Below are 16,259 nucleotides of genomic sequence, written 5' to 3'. Positions count from 1 at the left end.
TCTTGTTTTCTTTATCTTTTAAGGTGTCATAGTTTGGAAAACTGTTCGTTTTTTGCTTGCTAAAGATCATGGAGATTTATTTTCCGGAGATAGTCTAATGCAATACTAAACAAGTAAGGAAGAACCTCAAAACATGAAAAAAACACCATTGCAGCTGATGGCTTGGCATTCACTTCTTGAAAGTGTATTGGTGGTCAGTGCTTTTCTCCTGTCACACTTACCCTGGACTTCAACAACCCTGTGTACTATGGGCCCTTTTACATGACCCTGCAAACATCTCAACTGAGCTTTAGATAAGGCTGGGTGGTTCTGCATTCCATAGATATTAACCAGTCCGCCAGGTATTGTGTTAACAGGTTGAAGGCTTGATAATCACTTATGATCATCTCTCTTTATTAATCAGAGCTTTAACTATGGAGTACTTTATTTTTGAATTCCCTGTTCCGATAATGTAAACAAATAATTATAGTACTTTTGACTAGATGATAACATAACAATCCGTTTTCCCCTCTCCAATGTGATAACAATGCTGAGGTTGCACAACCCTCATTATTTAGCAATGCTATTTCTTCATTTGAGTTTTTCTTTGCCACCTGCCTAATCTTACACCTGAAACACAATTTCAGCACTCCAATTTTTTTGGGTTCACAAAGTGGAGATATCCCCATACCATTAAGTGCCCTTATATGATGGCCCATCACTGAACTATTTGTACTTGTAAGAAAATGATTACCAATAAATGTAATTATCATATTAAGAACTACGCGCTTGGGGCAGCCAGGTCAAGTCACTATCTCTTTCCCTTCCCTTGTATTAAATAGTTTGCTTCCTTACTCTCTGATAGATCCCCAATGATCAAAATAGCGGACAGTCTTTCATCTCCTTTGACGGTGGGTCAAGGTGTTCCTCAAGGCTCTATACTTGCACCCACATTGTTCAAACTCTATTTGGAACCACTGGGAAATCTAAGTAAATCCGGGGTCCACTATCATCTCTACGCAGACGACACTCAAATCTACCTCAAGGTTGCCTCCACTCACGATCTCTCCGTCCTTAGCTCTACTCTGGACTCCATTCAAAACTGGATGTCAACACATCAACTGATTCTGAATCCCTCCAAAACTGAATTCCTCCTCCTCTCCTCCTCTTCACTTTCTCCTCCCCCGGTTCAATCATGGATGGACCAGATTAATCTACTGAACAATAAACCCATCATTGTCGTTTTTTTCGAGCGTTATAGGGGAAGGAAAATCCTTTGAAGAGAGTAATTTTCTCTCTGGATTTCTCTTCTGTTTTCGGAACTAAGGAGCAGCATTGTAGTGGTGTCACCAGGGCTTTATGTGGAAGCTTTTTCCATATTATATACAAGCCACAGTTGCAGCTAATTTATCATATGCAACTAACAACAATTGACAAAGCCAATAGTCCTGACTTGTAAGTATGATGTTACTTGTTGTATCATATCTGGATGCAATGACAGAAACAACAAAATACAAGTCCGGCGGCACACTATGCGAAGCAGGTTTTGTTAGTGTAAGTGGCCACGCCCTAAGAATATTGGCCACGCCACTTGGACCCCCCCCCCCTTTTTTTTCATCCAACTTAAAGCCCTGGTATGACTTATTGGCTACGCCAATGCTTGTTTTGGCTTGCCAGACCCCACAGGACAGAACCAAGCCAGACCCAGACACGTGGCCCGAGAAGACTCTAGTCTAGACTGTGACATTTACAAGCAAAATTATTAATATGCTTAGCCAGCTCTCGGACACGGTCTAGGGTTTATTTAATTCTACACAGCGAACGGTACATCAATTTTGCTAGGTTTCCCACAAGGATAGAGGCGAACAGAGGGTTACCTGATTTGCTCGATTCAGAAAGCTAGATCCAGCACATTCCCTTTCACTTCACTACGAGCTAACACACTAACTACAAAAAAAGCTCAACTGCCTGACAAGAAAACCCAAAACAAGCTTGGCCCGCACAACGACGGTAACACAATCTTGATTCGATTGACGAAACATCGAGGTTCCTGGATTGGACGTTTCATGGATTCGGCTCCTAGCACGTTACTTCCGGCGAATGCTCAACTTGCGTGCAGCGGTTCGGAACAGATTGGTCCGTTTCTAACCTTGACTGTCAGACCCTAACGGTTATCCGTAAACGGAACTTGAAGGAGTGATACCAACTTTCTCTCACTCTTTGGATGTCAGTCTATTTCGATATGTTTATACATTTTAGGCAGGAACAGGTGAAATGTCACGCGTAACAGAACAGATACCGTAAATGTACACAGCAGAAACTTTCTCCTCAAACTACTGTGGTCGAATGTATGGTGCATTCTAACGTAGACTACATTTAATGGAACTTCTACAAATGGGCAGTCGTTGTGGCGCAGTGGAGTACACAACTCTTCAAATGTGCGTGAAATGGGAAACGGGGGGCTCCTCATATTCTTCGGGGGACCTTACCATTTTGCTTTGCGCTACTGACCTTAACGTGAGGGGCATTTGTTCTCTCCCAAACATAGTAAAACAGAAACTCGAAATTAAGTATTTTTCAATAAAGTAGGTATAATATCATTTGTACCCATCCCATTTTATTATATAATAACCAGCTAATGAAATGCCGTGGCCGTCCTACTTGCACCAGTCAGTAATTTGTATTTCAGGCCATTCAGAATGATATTTCAGATATAGAATTTAGCTAATAAAGAAATGTAGCCACGGAAGCGATCGAAACTAGAGTCTCGTGTTCACTTACCCATCTTGTCAATTGGAAAAAACAGTTGCTGGGTTCTTTTCTGCACTCCCAGTCTCCCACAAATAAGTTTAAAACCGGCAGCGTATTGAGCAAGTGAGGGAAACGTTACGACGTGCTTTCCGTCTAACAGATACCATACAGTGCTCACCATGCAAGGATACCAAGCACACCATGCACATCTAAAAATAAACAGGCAACAACCATGCACCTGTCCGTCCGTTCCCTGGTGATTACGCACATTATCTGTCGGCTCCTTAATTATCGTAGTCACGAAACTTTGCAACTCATTTGCTATATCATTTATAACATCAAAATCAGAACAAATCTTTATTCGGCCATAAATTGGCCATAAAAGACACAAACATACATATTGACATCCATATAGAATTCAATAGTAAAACATTACTTATTAAAATCCCATTGGGGCCATAAATAACATAATAAAATAGAGACCTAAAAGTACATAAATGTCCATAGAATTACGCCAACGCAGGGCACATTTTAAAAATCCTCCCACTGCCTAACTGCTCAAACAACATACAAAAAAAGTGAAAAGCCTGTGTATATTTCCAAAACCCACAAGCTTTAAGAACAGGTAATAAATTAGTACGCCTAAAAGGCTCTTAGTAGCAGTAAAAAAAGGTAAAGTACCCTTATGTCTGCAAAAATAGTTATCACAGGGGTATACTCTTGCACAGGGCACGTTTTGGAAGTACACGCGGGTGGACAGCGTCCACCCTCTATTTTCACAGGGTGAACGCCGTCCACCCTGCCAAGAATTTTGTCCCCACTGAATAATGTGCTAAACTCATCTGGTGTAATTTCAAAACATTGGGACACTCGGCAGCGCCTGCACGTTATCTGCTTTTCGCCTGCAACAAGCCACAACGTGCAGGCAGGGACAGGGCTTTCTTATTTAAGACTCCTGCTGGGCCCTTAACAAATGCAAAAACAACAGTTGATGGACAGAATGCAGAGCAATGTCATACATTCACCCCAGTACAGAGATCTGGGCCTAAATCCATCGTTTTTTTGCTCACCACACCACCCCAGTTCAGACATGGCCATATGCAAATCAGTCTTGACCCTGTGCCTCATGGGAACAGTCCAGCCCGAACTGCCAATCCATGTCATCCCTGGACCGGAATCAAGCATCCTAGGACCCGTTTCTGGCTATCAGCCGTCTTCAGCCAGGACAGCTTGACTCCAGTGGCGTGGAGAGCACGGGACTCACGTTTGAGCATACCTGTCCCACTCGGGGTGGCAAATGCAAAAACAACAGTTGATGGACAGAATGCAGAACAATGTCATACATTCACCCCAGTACAGAGATCTGGGCCTAAATCCATCGTTTTTTGCTCACCACACTACCCCAGTTCAGACATGGCCATATGCAAATCAGTCTTGACCCTGTGCCTCATGGGAACAGTACAGCCCGAACTGCCAATCCATGTCTTCACTGGACCGGAATCAAGCATCTAGGACCAGTTTCTGGCTATCAGCCGTCTTCAGCCAGGACAGCTTAACTCCAGTGGCGTGGAGAGCACGGGACTCACGTCTTAGCATACCCGTCCTACTCAGGTAGACAAATGCAAAAACAACAGTTGATGGACAGAATGCAGAACAATGTCATAAATTCACACCAGTACAGAGATCTGGGCCTAAATCCATCGTTTTTAGCTCACCACACCACCCCAGTGCAGACATGGCCATATGCAATACAGTCTTGATCCTGTGCCTCATGGGAACAGTCCAGCCCAAACTGCCAAGCCATGTCTTCCCTGGACCGGAATCAAGCATCCTAGGACTGGTTTCTGGCTATCAGCCGTCTTCAGCCAGGATAGCTTGACTCCAGTGGCGTGGAGTCCTCCTTTTGTTCAAGTCTCTTGGCTGGGAGCAGTCACACGCCTCCCACCTGATGCAAATGAAGCAGAGGGGAACAAATACTCACACCTTGTTAACACTTCACACATATTTAGAGGCAGCTTTTCACTTTGTTCAGTCCCTGTTTAGGAGATAAGCATGGACTGTAAGAACATCACATGTGTTGGTCTTTCCCAGTATTTACACAAAGAACATTGCATTTACTACACCTAAGGAGGCGTTGAAATAATTTAAGTACCACTATTTTTTCTTGTATAACCATGCTCATCCCAATACAGGGTGTCAGAGCGCTTTACATCAACATGTGCACATTACATGTACAATAAATTATATAAGTTTGTAAATGAATGCACAGGACGTGTTACATAAAACTGGGGGATTGCAAGGTGTAGAAGTCACATATCATCTTCCATAGCTCACTGTGCTATTATCCTCGCAATGCACTCAAACGTACACATGATAGACCCGCTAAACATATATGTGAGGGCTTTAGATCTGATGTCATATCTTGTGATGCCACTTCCTGTAAAGTCGTGGCTTGTGATGCCACTTTCTATGATGTCAATTCCTGTGATGTCATGCGTCGTGATGTTGTGCGCCTTTGATGTCACTTGCATACTGCCTAACTAGGTTAGTCCCCCCACTTCTTATTTTAGGACTTGTGCCCTGCTCCTGCATATAAATTCCGAGCAGTTCAGAAGCCCAAAGCATTACAAGAATTTTTAATTGTCCAAATAATGAACTGTGCATGTACATTTTACAATAACATAAGTTATAAGCATTAAGTTGTGGTAACATCACACACAGTGTTACCAATAGAGGGTGTTGTTACCACACCTTTTCCGGGCGAATTAGAGATTTTATATTTGGAATGGAAAAAAATATGGAAAAGAGGTATTTAGCGCACAATTTTCAATCCATTTCCCCCCCCAAAATGTCATCTTCCTTTCCTGGCAAATTTTGCTGGGTTTTGAAGGGCCCAGAAATAATGGACGCTTATAAAAATGGAATTACTGGAGAATGTGTAACAACGGTCCGTGGCCCTGATTTAATAGTACTGCGGATTTTGGTGAGTGACAACGGAATAGACCCGTATCCCTCAATCGAGCGGACACGCTGATCGTAAACGGGGCTAACTTCTCGGAGAAGGACCGAACGGGCGAAAGCCACCATGCAGAAACAGAAACCTTAAATTGATCGGATAACGTACACTGAGTAATAGACAACGGAAGACCCCCGTAGAACCCCCATGCGGGTTGGAATTATCACCGCATATTAATGAAAAGATAACAGATCTGGAAATAGCCTTGAGAAAGTCGTGGGTTACATTTCCATATGCGACGAAACACGTGTCGGCTGTATGAAAAGTTTCCAGTGAACGGAAATAAACACAAATCTGATGTACCAGAAATAACTACTCTTCATGATTGTATCAGAGGAATTGGTGGAAACACTTGTATACATGACATCATTGTAACTTACGTGTGCTAAGGAGTGTTGTAGACCCGTATCCCTACACCAAATTTCAGTTTTTATGACTTTCTCCTCCAGAACAAGGAATACCTGCTTGGATCCAGTAATACCTTTTCCGGGCAGTTTTCCAGAATTAAGACCTAATTAATAGTTGTGGTATTTCACTTGGAGCAATACCTCTGGGTAAAACACCACATATTGCAATTACAAATATCTACAGGTTAGGTTTATTGGGTTCACAAACTTCAGGCGTGAAGACACTGGCCTGTTTTTACTGCTGCAGGGGTAACATCATAGATGGGGCCTTCCTGATCCCCTAAGAATTATATGGGGGGGGGTCATGGAGGAGCTACGCTAGCAAACAAGATGGCTGCTTAGGCTCCCAGCTCCGCTGACCTCCGTATCCTGCCAGATGATACTGTCGATAATCCTGTTTTTACACCCGACTTCCGTGTGGATGAACCGATGCACACTCCGATGGTGAAATCCCGAAAACGTAATCGGCATGGTTGACGGAGTTGTGTCGAGTTGAAGTTGTGGCCTAGTCTAGAAGGAGAGCCGGGGCCTCGAGTTTTGACCCAGCCGGGTTGCAGTTGAACAACATCGGCCGTGAGAATCAAGCAGGGTCCGGTCTACCGCAGTGGAGGTCTTTTTTGCTCGATTTTGACGGCGATCATTCTGATTGACTAACATCGAGGGAGGAGTTTACCTTGTGGAGCCACACCTCTCCCCTGGAAGTGTGGCAGGGCGGCTCGTGGTAACGTTGGCCTCCTGGCTTGTCGAGTCTCTGCTCCAGGGGTCCCAGTAGCGGTTCTTCGGCACTTCCTCCTTCTTCGTCCTTAGCGTTCTCCTCGTGCGTCGGCTGGTGCCCGAGAGGTTCCGCGCCGACAATCCGAGACGGGGCTTCCTTAAACGCCCCCGGCTCGTCCGATTGGATAGCTGCAGATGACGTTGGTTCACCTGATTGGTCGACTGTTGGAGATGCCGGGGAACACACCCCCAGCGTCACAGAAGGTAGATGTGGTGACGGAGTCAATGAAGGTAGAGCAGGAGAAACCCAGGAAACGTCCAAAGGATCCTGCGGACGGGGTGGAAAGGAAGAAATGTTAGCAGGTGCACCCCGTCCGTCCGAGTCAGGGAGCTCATCCAAGTCAGGGAGCTCGACTTCGTGACACATCCCACCCCCAGGATTGACCCGATCGGGGGAAATCGGATAACGGGAAAGAAAGTCAACATTCCCATGCAAAGAACCCTTCCGGTGACGGATTCACAAAATGATTACGGGCCTATCTGAGAAGGAGTGTGTGGAACCGGACCCTGCTCCACTGCTGGAACTGCTGCCCGCTACAATTTTCATGACGACCATTTTGATTCTGGACAAGGACCCTGTGCGACAAGAGGCGCCGAAGCCCTCGGTTGGTACTCTGGAGAATCATGAACCCGGTGTTTCAAACGTATTACTACACCTACCATCATTGCTGACTTTGGGAGAATCGATTGGCTTTCACTTACCGGGGACTCCTGTTGGTGATTGTTCTTGGACTTCTGTTTCATCCTTACCCTCTTTGGTGACCGTACGATCATGGAGAAAACAACATTGGGACTATCCGTTCATGAGGGAGCGTTTCTGTGCTGATGGAGTTCTGGAGGAATTACTGACTTTGATTTGTTTTGGACTGACTTTTTTCAGATTCTTTTTGCACTTTGATTCTCCTGTAAAAATTGTGGTCCTACCGGGAGGGGTTCGAATGATGGTTCGGAAGGGCCAAGGCTGAGATCGATTGACCGGGGTTGGTACTATGGCCTTAATGGATGTGGGATTCGTAACTGTTGGTCTCACGAGAGGCTGGGCGGTGTATCACGGCTCCCCCTAATTTACTTTTTCTGTGATCACAGATAAAATTGTATTTTCATCATAGGGGATGCTTGTCTCTGGCGGGGGGTAAGGGGACCGGGAGCCCATACGGAAATGCCCTCCCCCATGTTTTCTCTTCTCTATTTTTAGAACCTAGTTAGTCGGGGCGACAAGCACACTGCTAGTTGGGGTTAAGCGATAGCCATATGCAGGGGTGCAGGGTGGAGGGATGGGTTTATTGTTTTATTTCTGTTCTCGTTTTTATGGTTTTCTTTTCTTCAATCTTCTCTTTTGTCTCTCCCTTATTAGTAGTAAAGGCCATAGATCTGTCGGCGGCCTTCGACACCGTCCCCCATGAGGGTCTTCTTGCAAGACTCTCAGAGATTGGTCTCTGGGGGACGGTGCTCCAGTGGTTTCGTTCGTTCCTGGCAGGTCGTCGACAAACGGTCTGGGCTTCTGCTTGCTCCGCCGAGATGTCGCCATTGGGTGTCGGGGTTCCTCAGGGCTCAGTATTGAGCCCAACTCTATTTAACATCTTCATGACCCCTCTGGCGGCTCTGGCGGAGTCTTTCGGGGCTCAGATCGTTTCCTACGCCGATGACACCCAGCTCCTCTTCACCTGTGAGAGGGGTGCGGATTTCGATGGAGGTAGGATCCAGGGTTGCCTTGAGGCTGTGTTTCAGTGGTTCCAACATAACAGCCTCAAGTGCAACTCGGATAAATCCGAGGTCCTCTTTTTCGGGTGCAGTTCGGATCCGGACTGGAAAGTGTGGTGGCCTGAGAACATGTTTCCACCAGCAAGTTCGTCCCAGGTGGCAAAAAACCTTGGGATTAAGATCGACAATGGCCTCACACTGCGCTCACAGGTAATCGGTCTCACTGGCACCTGCTTTGGCCTGCTCCGGATGCTGCGTAAGTTTCTCCCCCTGTTATCGGAGGAACACAGGAAGATCACGGTGCAGGCGATCATAGGCTCGAGAATTGATTACTCTAACATTCTGTATCTCGGCCTGCCAGAATACCTGCTTCAACGGTTACAGGTGGTCCAGAATTCGGCAGCACGGGCCATCTTTGGATTATCTCGCCGTGCCAGAGCCTCGGGCCTCCTGGAAGCACTGCACTGGCTTCCTGTCCGGAAGCGGATAATTTTTAAGACCCTTACTCTGGCACACAAAGCCTTGCACGCCTCCGGAGCGAAATACCTCCAAAAAAGACTGACCTTCTACCATCCAGCCAGGTCGCTGAGGTCAGAATCCTTGTTTCTTGCGGCGGTGCCTCGTGTGAAGAGAGCACGTATTGGAGGCCGCTCTTTTAAATTATTGGCGCCCCAGTTGTGGAATAAGCTGCCTGTGGCCCTGTGCAGCACTCCAAACCTGTTGGCCTTTAGGAAGGGGCTCAAAACTTGGCTCTTTACCTCTTAGTTTTCTGGCCTTGTCTAATTTCTTTTTCTTTGCCTTTTATCTGTTTTTCCTGTTATGTTATGAGTTTGGTGCGCAATTCAAAGCGTCGGGACACTCTTCCGAGTAGCCGTACGCTATATAAAACCCCGGTATAACATAACATAACATAACATATAACATAACATAACATATTAGCGAAATATCCTGATTTTGTTTAAATTCCAGTGTCTGGCTGCCATGCTTTTTCTACTATTCTGATTTTATGGGTGGGCGGGCTTTGAGGGCCTGCGCTTAAATTGTTTGTCGATTGTAATGCCACAAATCCTGCTTCGTACTCACTAGCGCAGGCGTTTCAGTGATTCTTCTGTTGCTTCACGACTATCCTGTCATTATACCTGTGCAACCTATTATTATGTATGAATGTATGGCACCGGATATGTCTATTCCTTTTTCCTTGTTTTTAAAATAATAAAAAGATTGTGGGGAGGGGGGTTAGGATAATGAGGGACGCCACGAGTTGGAGTCTATGTATAACCGTTTTATTCGGTTTGACAGTACTTATTTGGTCTCAGGGGGTTAAACAACACAATGTCCAGCAAGGCACATAACACAAGCTTGGGCTCTCTCCTTTGGCGAGTTTCCGGGGTCTTCGGTTCCCGTCTTGGCTTTACCAGGGATGGTCGCTGGTCCGGACGTAAGCTCGGGAAAAGGAAAAGAGACAGCCGCGTTAGGGCTGGGGCCGATGTATAACGAGTGAGAGGAGGGTGGGGAAGTGAGGGATCACCAGGATACTACCACCATCTATAGCAGCCCTTTTAGTGTAGGCGAACAACAGTGCACGGCGATAGTGACAACCCTCAGGCTACCCCGTCCCACCCCGTGCTTTAAACAATCCCTGAAAACGCCCTCGTACCTTGTGGAGCCACACCTCTCCCCCGGAAGTGTGGCAGGGCGGCTCGTGGTAACGTTGGCCTCCTGGCTTGTCGAGTCTCTGCTCCAGGGGTCCCAGTAGCGGTTCTTCGGCACTTCCTCCTTCTTCGTCCTTAGCGTTCTCCTTATGCGTCGGCTGGTGCCCGAGAAGTTCCGCGCCGACAATCCGAGACGGGGCTTCCTTAAACGCCCCCGGCTCGTCCGATTGGATAGCTGCAGATGACGTTCGTTCACCTGATTGGTCGACTGTTGGAGATGCCGGGGAACACACCCCCAGCGTCACAGAAGGTAGATGTGGTGACGGAGTCAATGAAGGTAGAGCAGGAGAAACCCAGGAAACGTCCAAAGGATCCTGCGGACGGGGTGGAAAGGAAGAAATGTTAGCAGGTACACCCCGTCCGTCCGAGTCAGGGAGCTCATCCAAGTCAGGGAGCTCGACTTCGTGACAAAGATTTGAAAAAAAAGAATTATGTGGAGGGCAGACCATGTAAAATGCAAAAATGTGCCTGCACCCCTGCTCCTCAGTCCTAGTCATCTCCCCCTTCTCCAGCACTCCTACAGACATTTTCTGCAGGCTCATAGCAGACATACAATGCAATGGATTTTTTTCTCCATGCATGAAAGTATAAGCATTAAGGTGAGCATCCTAGAAGTACTCACACTTGAAGTTCTTTAACTAACTTATATTTGGCGATACAAGATTAATGACCCGATTACTTACCAGTAATCTTCGTTACTCCGAGTCCATGTTTTCCTGTTGCAGTTCTTACCAAGTAAGGAGTTCCTCTGCTCGGCAGAACACCATTCCCTAGCTAATAAAATAGTTCCTCCACGATGGCTCCAGAATACATAGAATACCATAAAGGAGGAACTAACAATGAGTATTTTGTGATATGATCAAGCCAATAAGAAGGAAACAAAAAAGGATCAATCGTCATTTTAAAAAGGTGGGAGGGTGGGCTCAGGACTACGAAAGAAGAACTGGACTCAGAGTAATGCGTCATGAAAGTGTGAGGGAAGCGCACACGGCTGCTTTGCAAATGTCTTTAAATTAAACACCCTTAAACACAGCCCAAGAAGAGGCCATGCTCCAAGAAGACTTAGAGCAGAAAGAAGAAGGAAAGCTGGCGATTGAAACCTCCTAAACCTGGATAATAGCTAACTTAATCCATCTTGAAAGAGTTGAAGATGAGGGGCGAAGACCCTTATCGGCAAGTCCATATGCAACAAACAAGGAATCAGTCTTGTGAAAGGAAAGAATCAGTTGAAGATAGAGATAGCCCGATAAACACCTAGAGAATTAAAGCTATGTTCATCCAAAGAAGATGGATTGGGGTAAAAAACTGGCAATATAATGTTGCCTGCCCAGTAAAACTAAGAAGAAACTTTTGGCAGAAAAAGAGGACTGGATTTTAAGATCACTTTGTCATCGCAGAGTCGCAGGCATGGAGGAGAAGCGAGAAGGAATCCTATCTCCCCGATCCACCTACCTGAACAAATGGCAACTAGGAACAGAACTTCGGCTGAAAGGAACTTAAGACCCACATAATTTAAAGGCTCCAAAGGACTGAACATCAAAGGATTGAGAACAAAAGGAAACTCCCAGAAGGGAACAGGACAGCAATAGCAGGTCTCTGCAGAAAGAAAGATCTCAACAGCCATGAGGCAAGCAGAGAAATGAAAACCACCTCAGCCCCCGAAACGGGAGCAAATCATAGAAACGGACAAACGCAAAGAGAAACCATCCTTTAAAAAAATTGAAATTATTTAAAGGATCACATGAAACTATGAACAAGATTCCTGTCCCTACACCAATTCTCAAAGATTTGCAAATGGTGGGAGTAAATCTTTCTAGTAGAAGATTTTGTAGACAATGCAATTGATTAAGCCACAGTGAAGAACAACCTTGAGTCAGAAGGTTCAACCTCTGAACTGCTAGACCCCCAGACAAAGACGTCTGCGGAAGTTCAGCTGCAGCCTTGGATGTCTCCATGGCGAGGTATACATAATGATCTAAAATAAATAAATACACTTAGCTGTCTGCAGGCAGTGATGTCCATACGTCGCAGAAGAAAGGAAATAGGAAGTGATTATCATTTGAACCTCCTTTATGGTATTCTCTGTAATCTGGAGCCATCTTAGAGGTGCTTTTTAGGTACCGCCTGCACAGCGATTGTGCTGTGCTTGTGAAATCTCTTGTATTTAAAATATCTTAAAAGGGGGATCTTATCAGTTCCCATGGCTTGGCCGCCTTCAACACGGTCTCCAACAGCACTCTTATCACCTGACTCCACTACGCCGGGATCAGTGACAAGGCAATGGACTGGATCCACTCCTTCCTTACCGGCCAAACACAGCGAGTCAGACTACCCCTGTTCCTCTTAGAACGTACAGAGCTCAGCTGCGGAGTGCCCCGGGGCTCCTCCCTGAGCCCTACCCTCTTCAGCCCCCTCGCCGCCATAGTCAGAAGCCACAGACTCAACATTGTTTCCTATGCCGACGACACCCAGCTGATCCTCTCCCTCACCAACAAACTTACAGCCACCAGAATCAAATTCCACAGTGGAATGAAGGCCATTGCTACCTGGATAAAAGACAGCTGCCTCAAGCGCAACTCGGACAAGACCAAAGTACTCATCCTGGGACCCACCCCCCTCAGCCTGGGATGACGTCTGGTGGCCCGCCGCGCTAGGAACCCCTCCCGCCCCTACAGATTACGCATGCAACCTCAGCATCATACTGGACTCCTCGCTCACAATTTGCCGCCAAATCAACACAGTATCCTCATCCTGCTTCCACACGCTCTGCCTGCTACTGAAGACATTCAGATGGATCCCCACGGAATCCAGAAAGACGGTCACCTAAGCACTCATCACCTGCAGACGACTACGGCAACGCACTGTACACCGCCGTCACCCACAAATAGCTTAGGAAACTACAGAACGTCCAAAATGCTACTGCCCGACTGGTCATCGACATCTCCCACCGCAGCCACATAACTTAACACCTCTGAAAACTGCACTGGCTCCCAATCAACAAGAGAATCACCTTCAATCTCCTCACACATGTCTTGTCTACAAAACTCTCCCCGAAGCAGGACCACAATATCTGAACTAGGTGTAACTGGTAGACAGTGCCTCCCATACAATCCCGCTGCCATTTCTAGACCTCTCCTCAGGGTTCGACTCTATCCATGCAGGCCCGGTCGGTGCTACATGTCTCTATGTTGCCACCTGCACCCTCCAGGGCCTCCCGGGGACTGTGTCTCTGACGCCTCGGGATTTCTATAGTCAGACTCCTGACAACAGCTAGCTCTTGGTAGTGAATGGGCTTTGGTCCCCCAAAAATGAGCGAGGAGGGCAGCAATTGTCATGATTCATAGCTGACTGCTATCTCGGGATGTACATGCAGGCCTCCGTCCCAGATAATGTGACTGCGGGAGTGGGCAGCGGCTTAGGGTGCACCTCAAACCGCTGTTGGATGACGGGGAAGGAAGAGAAGGCTAGGGTTCAGTAAGGAACTGTAATTGGGACAGCTCTTAGCCGCAACTCCCTCCTTTGTGATTCTTAATGTAATCACACATTATTTGCGGTGTCTAACAACTTCAGGAACCCGTATAATGCATGTCTGAACCCACGACGGCTCAACACAGTGCAAGCAGGCGCAGGACTTGCAGGCGGTGCTCTTCCGTTTGAAACTATTGAGTCCTCCGCCGCTTCTGACCTACCTCACTGCCTATCCTCTTCCTTCAGGACGTAACGAGGCACTAACGGTCACATCCCGATTTAATCCTGGGCCCCCATGGTGTGCCAGAGCCATAACAACCACTGCTGAGGGCAGACGGCCCGCCCCTGTCTTGATAATAGGAGCAGTATGAGTCAGTCTCAGTTGTGCGTGTCTGAAAGCCACGCGGAGCCGCGGGCCAGCGCAGGAAATATGCAGCCAGACACGACAGGCTGGCTCCCGGGCAGATTTGTTACATTGTAGCACTCTCAGCCACTCCAGAGCTGAGAGCAGACATTTAACTATTAACTTACTGAGCCCAGCTGCAGCTGGCAGCACGTCTGCGGGGAGCAGCAGAGCTGGCGCAGCGCGCACTGGCACCCTGCCTAGCCAGAATTTCAGAGTGGCATAAAGGCGTGACAATGCCTTTCAGTGCGGTGATGCGGAACACCACACTGAAATGCGTGAGCGTCACACCTGATGCGTGATACTTGCCCCTCCCCCCTGGGATGTTGGACACTGAACTGAGAGGCCCTCGGCTGGCCTGACTGAGAGGCATGCAAAAGGTGAGCGCATAGGCAGCATCACTGAAGTGAGGAGGATCCTTTCTCCACCACCTCCCCCCACCCACCCTGGGGGATATGGTGTTGGGGCCTGAACATCGAGCCCAGCTCAGGGGGCTGGGAGGCTCGATTGGCGGGTTGCACTGGCGAGAGGTGGTGGCGCAGAGTGAGACATGCTCCACGACCAGGGCTTTAGGTGGGCCGGGTCTCACAGGTGCTGAGCACCGGCAGTTTTTTGAAGGAGGCCTCGAAACAGTCTCTATCAGGCTGTGTTTTGTGCCCTGGCACAGGCGGTCCCTTTTTTACAGACGGCAGTGAAAGCATGCGCATCGATGTACGGTGCTCACACTGCTCACTTCTCACTAGTGGAGAAATTACGGCATGACGTCATGCCAGGTGAGCGTTCTAGGGGAAGGGAAATCATTTAAAGAGAGTAATTTTCTCCCTGAATTTCCCTTCTCTTTTTGAAACTCAGGAGCAGCAACATTGTTGTGGTGTCACCAGGGCAGGGCATTAAAGTGGACCAGGTCTCACCAGTGCTGAGCACCGGCAGTTTTTTAAAGAGGGCCTCGAAACGGGTCTCTTTCGGCTGTTTTGTGCCCTGGCACAGGCGGTTCGTTTTTTCCGGACTGCAGTGACAGCAGGCACATCATGTGCGCCTGCTCACGCTGCTCACTTTTCACCAGTGGAGAAGTTACGGCATGACATCATGCCAGGTGAGCGTTGTGGGGGAAGGGAAATCCTTGAAAGAGAGACATTTTCTCTCTGGGTTTACCTTCACTTTTTTAAACTCAGGATCAGCAACATTGTCGTGGTGTTACCAGGGTTTTAAGTGGAAGCTTTTTCAATATTGTATGCAAGCCTTAGATGCTTATTTATCTTATGCAACTAACAACCATTGACAAAGCCAATAGTCCTGACTTGTTGCAGGTATGATGTTACTTGTTGTATCATATATCTGGATGCAATGACAGAAGCAGCACACTATGCTCAGCACAGATTTTAGCTTATGCGTTTTAAGCCACGCCCTTAATTACATTGGCCACGCCCCTTTAAGAGACCCCCAGTTTTTTTTTAATCCTACTTAAAGCCCTGCACCAGGGTTTAAGTGTAAGCTTTTTCAATATTATATACAAGCCGCAGTTGCCGCTTATTTATCTTATGCAACCAACAACCATTGACAAAGCCAATAGTCATGACTTGTTGTAGGTATAATGTTACTTATTGTATCATATATCTAGATGCAATAACAGAAACAGCAAAATACAAGTCAGGCGGCACTCTATTTTTTTTATTTTTTGAGAGTTTTATATAGCTCGAACTAGACCCGAGACATCGGGTATGAGAGCGCTTTACATGAGCACCAGTTTTGTTACAGGTTTTTGTTCGGCACGGGGAGATTAAGTGATTTGCCCAGAATCACAGGATGTTCAGCGCCGTTGCCTAAACTCGAGCCTGGTTCCCCAGCTTCGAGGTTGACTGCTCTAGCCATAAGGCTACATCCTCTCCCCAATGCTATGCAATGCTAAGCTCACATTTTTTGCTTACATGTTTTTTAGACACGCCCTTAATTAGATTGGCCACGCACCTTTGAGAGACCCCCTCCCCAGTTTTTTTATCTCAATTTAAGCCCTAACCTCACCAGATGTGCAGGATGATTGGGCCAGATGG

The 16,259-nt window shown here is 47.0% G+C and overlaps 1 protein-coding gene across 2 annotated transcripts in view; it reads right to left on the bottom strand.

Annotated features, from left to right (window-relative positions):
- METTL22 (methyltransferase 22, Kin17 lysine) overlaps positions 1–1,915 on the bottom strand; it is a 243,238-nt gene extending 241,323 nt beyond the window's left edge. The window contains exon 1 of one of the 2 annotated variants that reach the window (XM_086941264.1): positions 1,857–1,915. The gene's annotated coding sequence lies outside the window, so the exon portion shown is untranslated. The remainder of the gene's footprint in view (positions 1–1,856) is intronic. The other variant, XM_086941265.1, reaches the window with a different exon arrangement.
- Positions 1,916–16,259: the final 14,344 nt, after the last annotated feature.

Source organism: Lissotriton vulgaris, chromosome 10 (genome assembly GCF_964263255.1).
Source record: "Lissotriton vulgaris chromosome 10, aLisVul1.2, whole genome shotgun sequence".
Lineage (NCBI taxonomy): Eukaryota > Metazoa > Chordata > Amphibia > Caudata > Salamandridae > Lissotriton > Lissotriton vulgaris.
The sequence above is the reverse complement of the archived record's forward strand: the minus strand, read 5'-3'. Positions and strand labels throughout refer to the sequence as shown.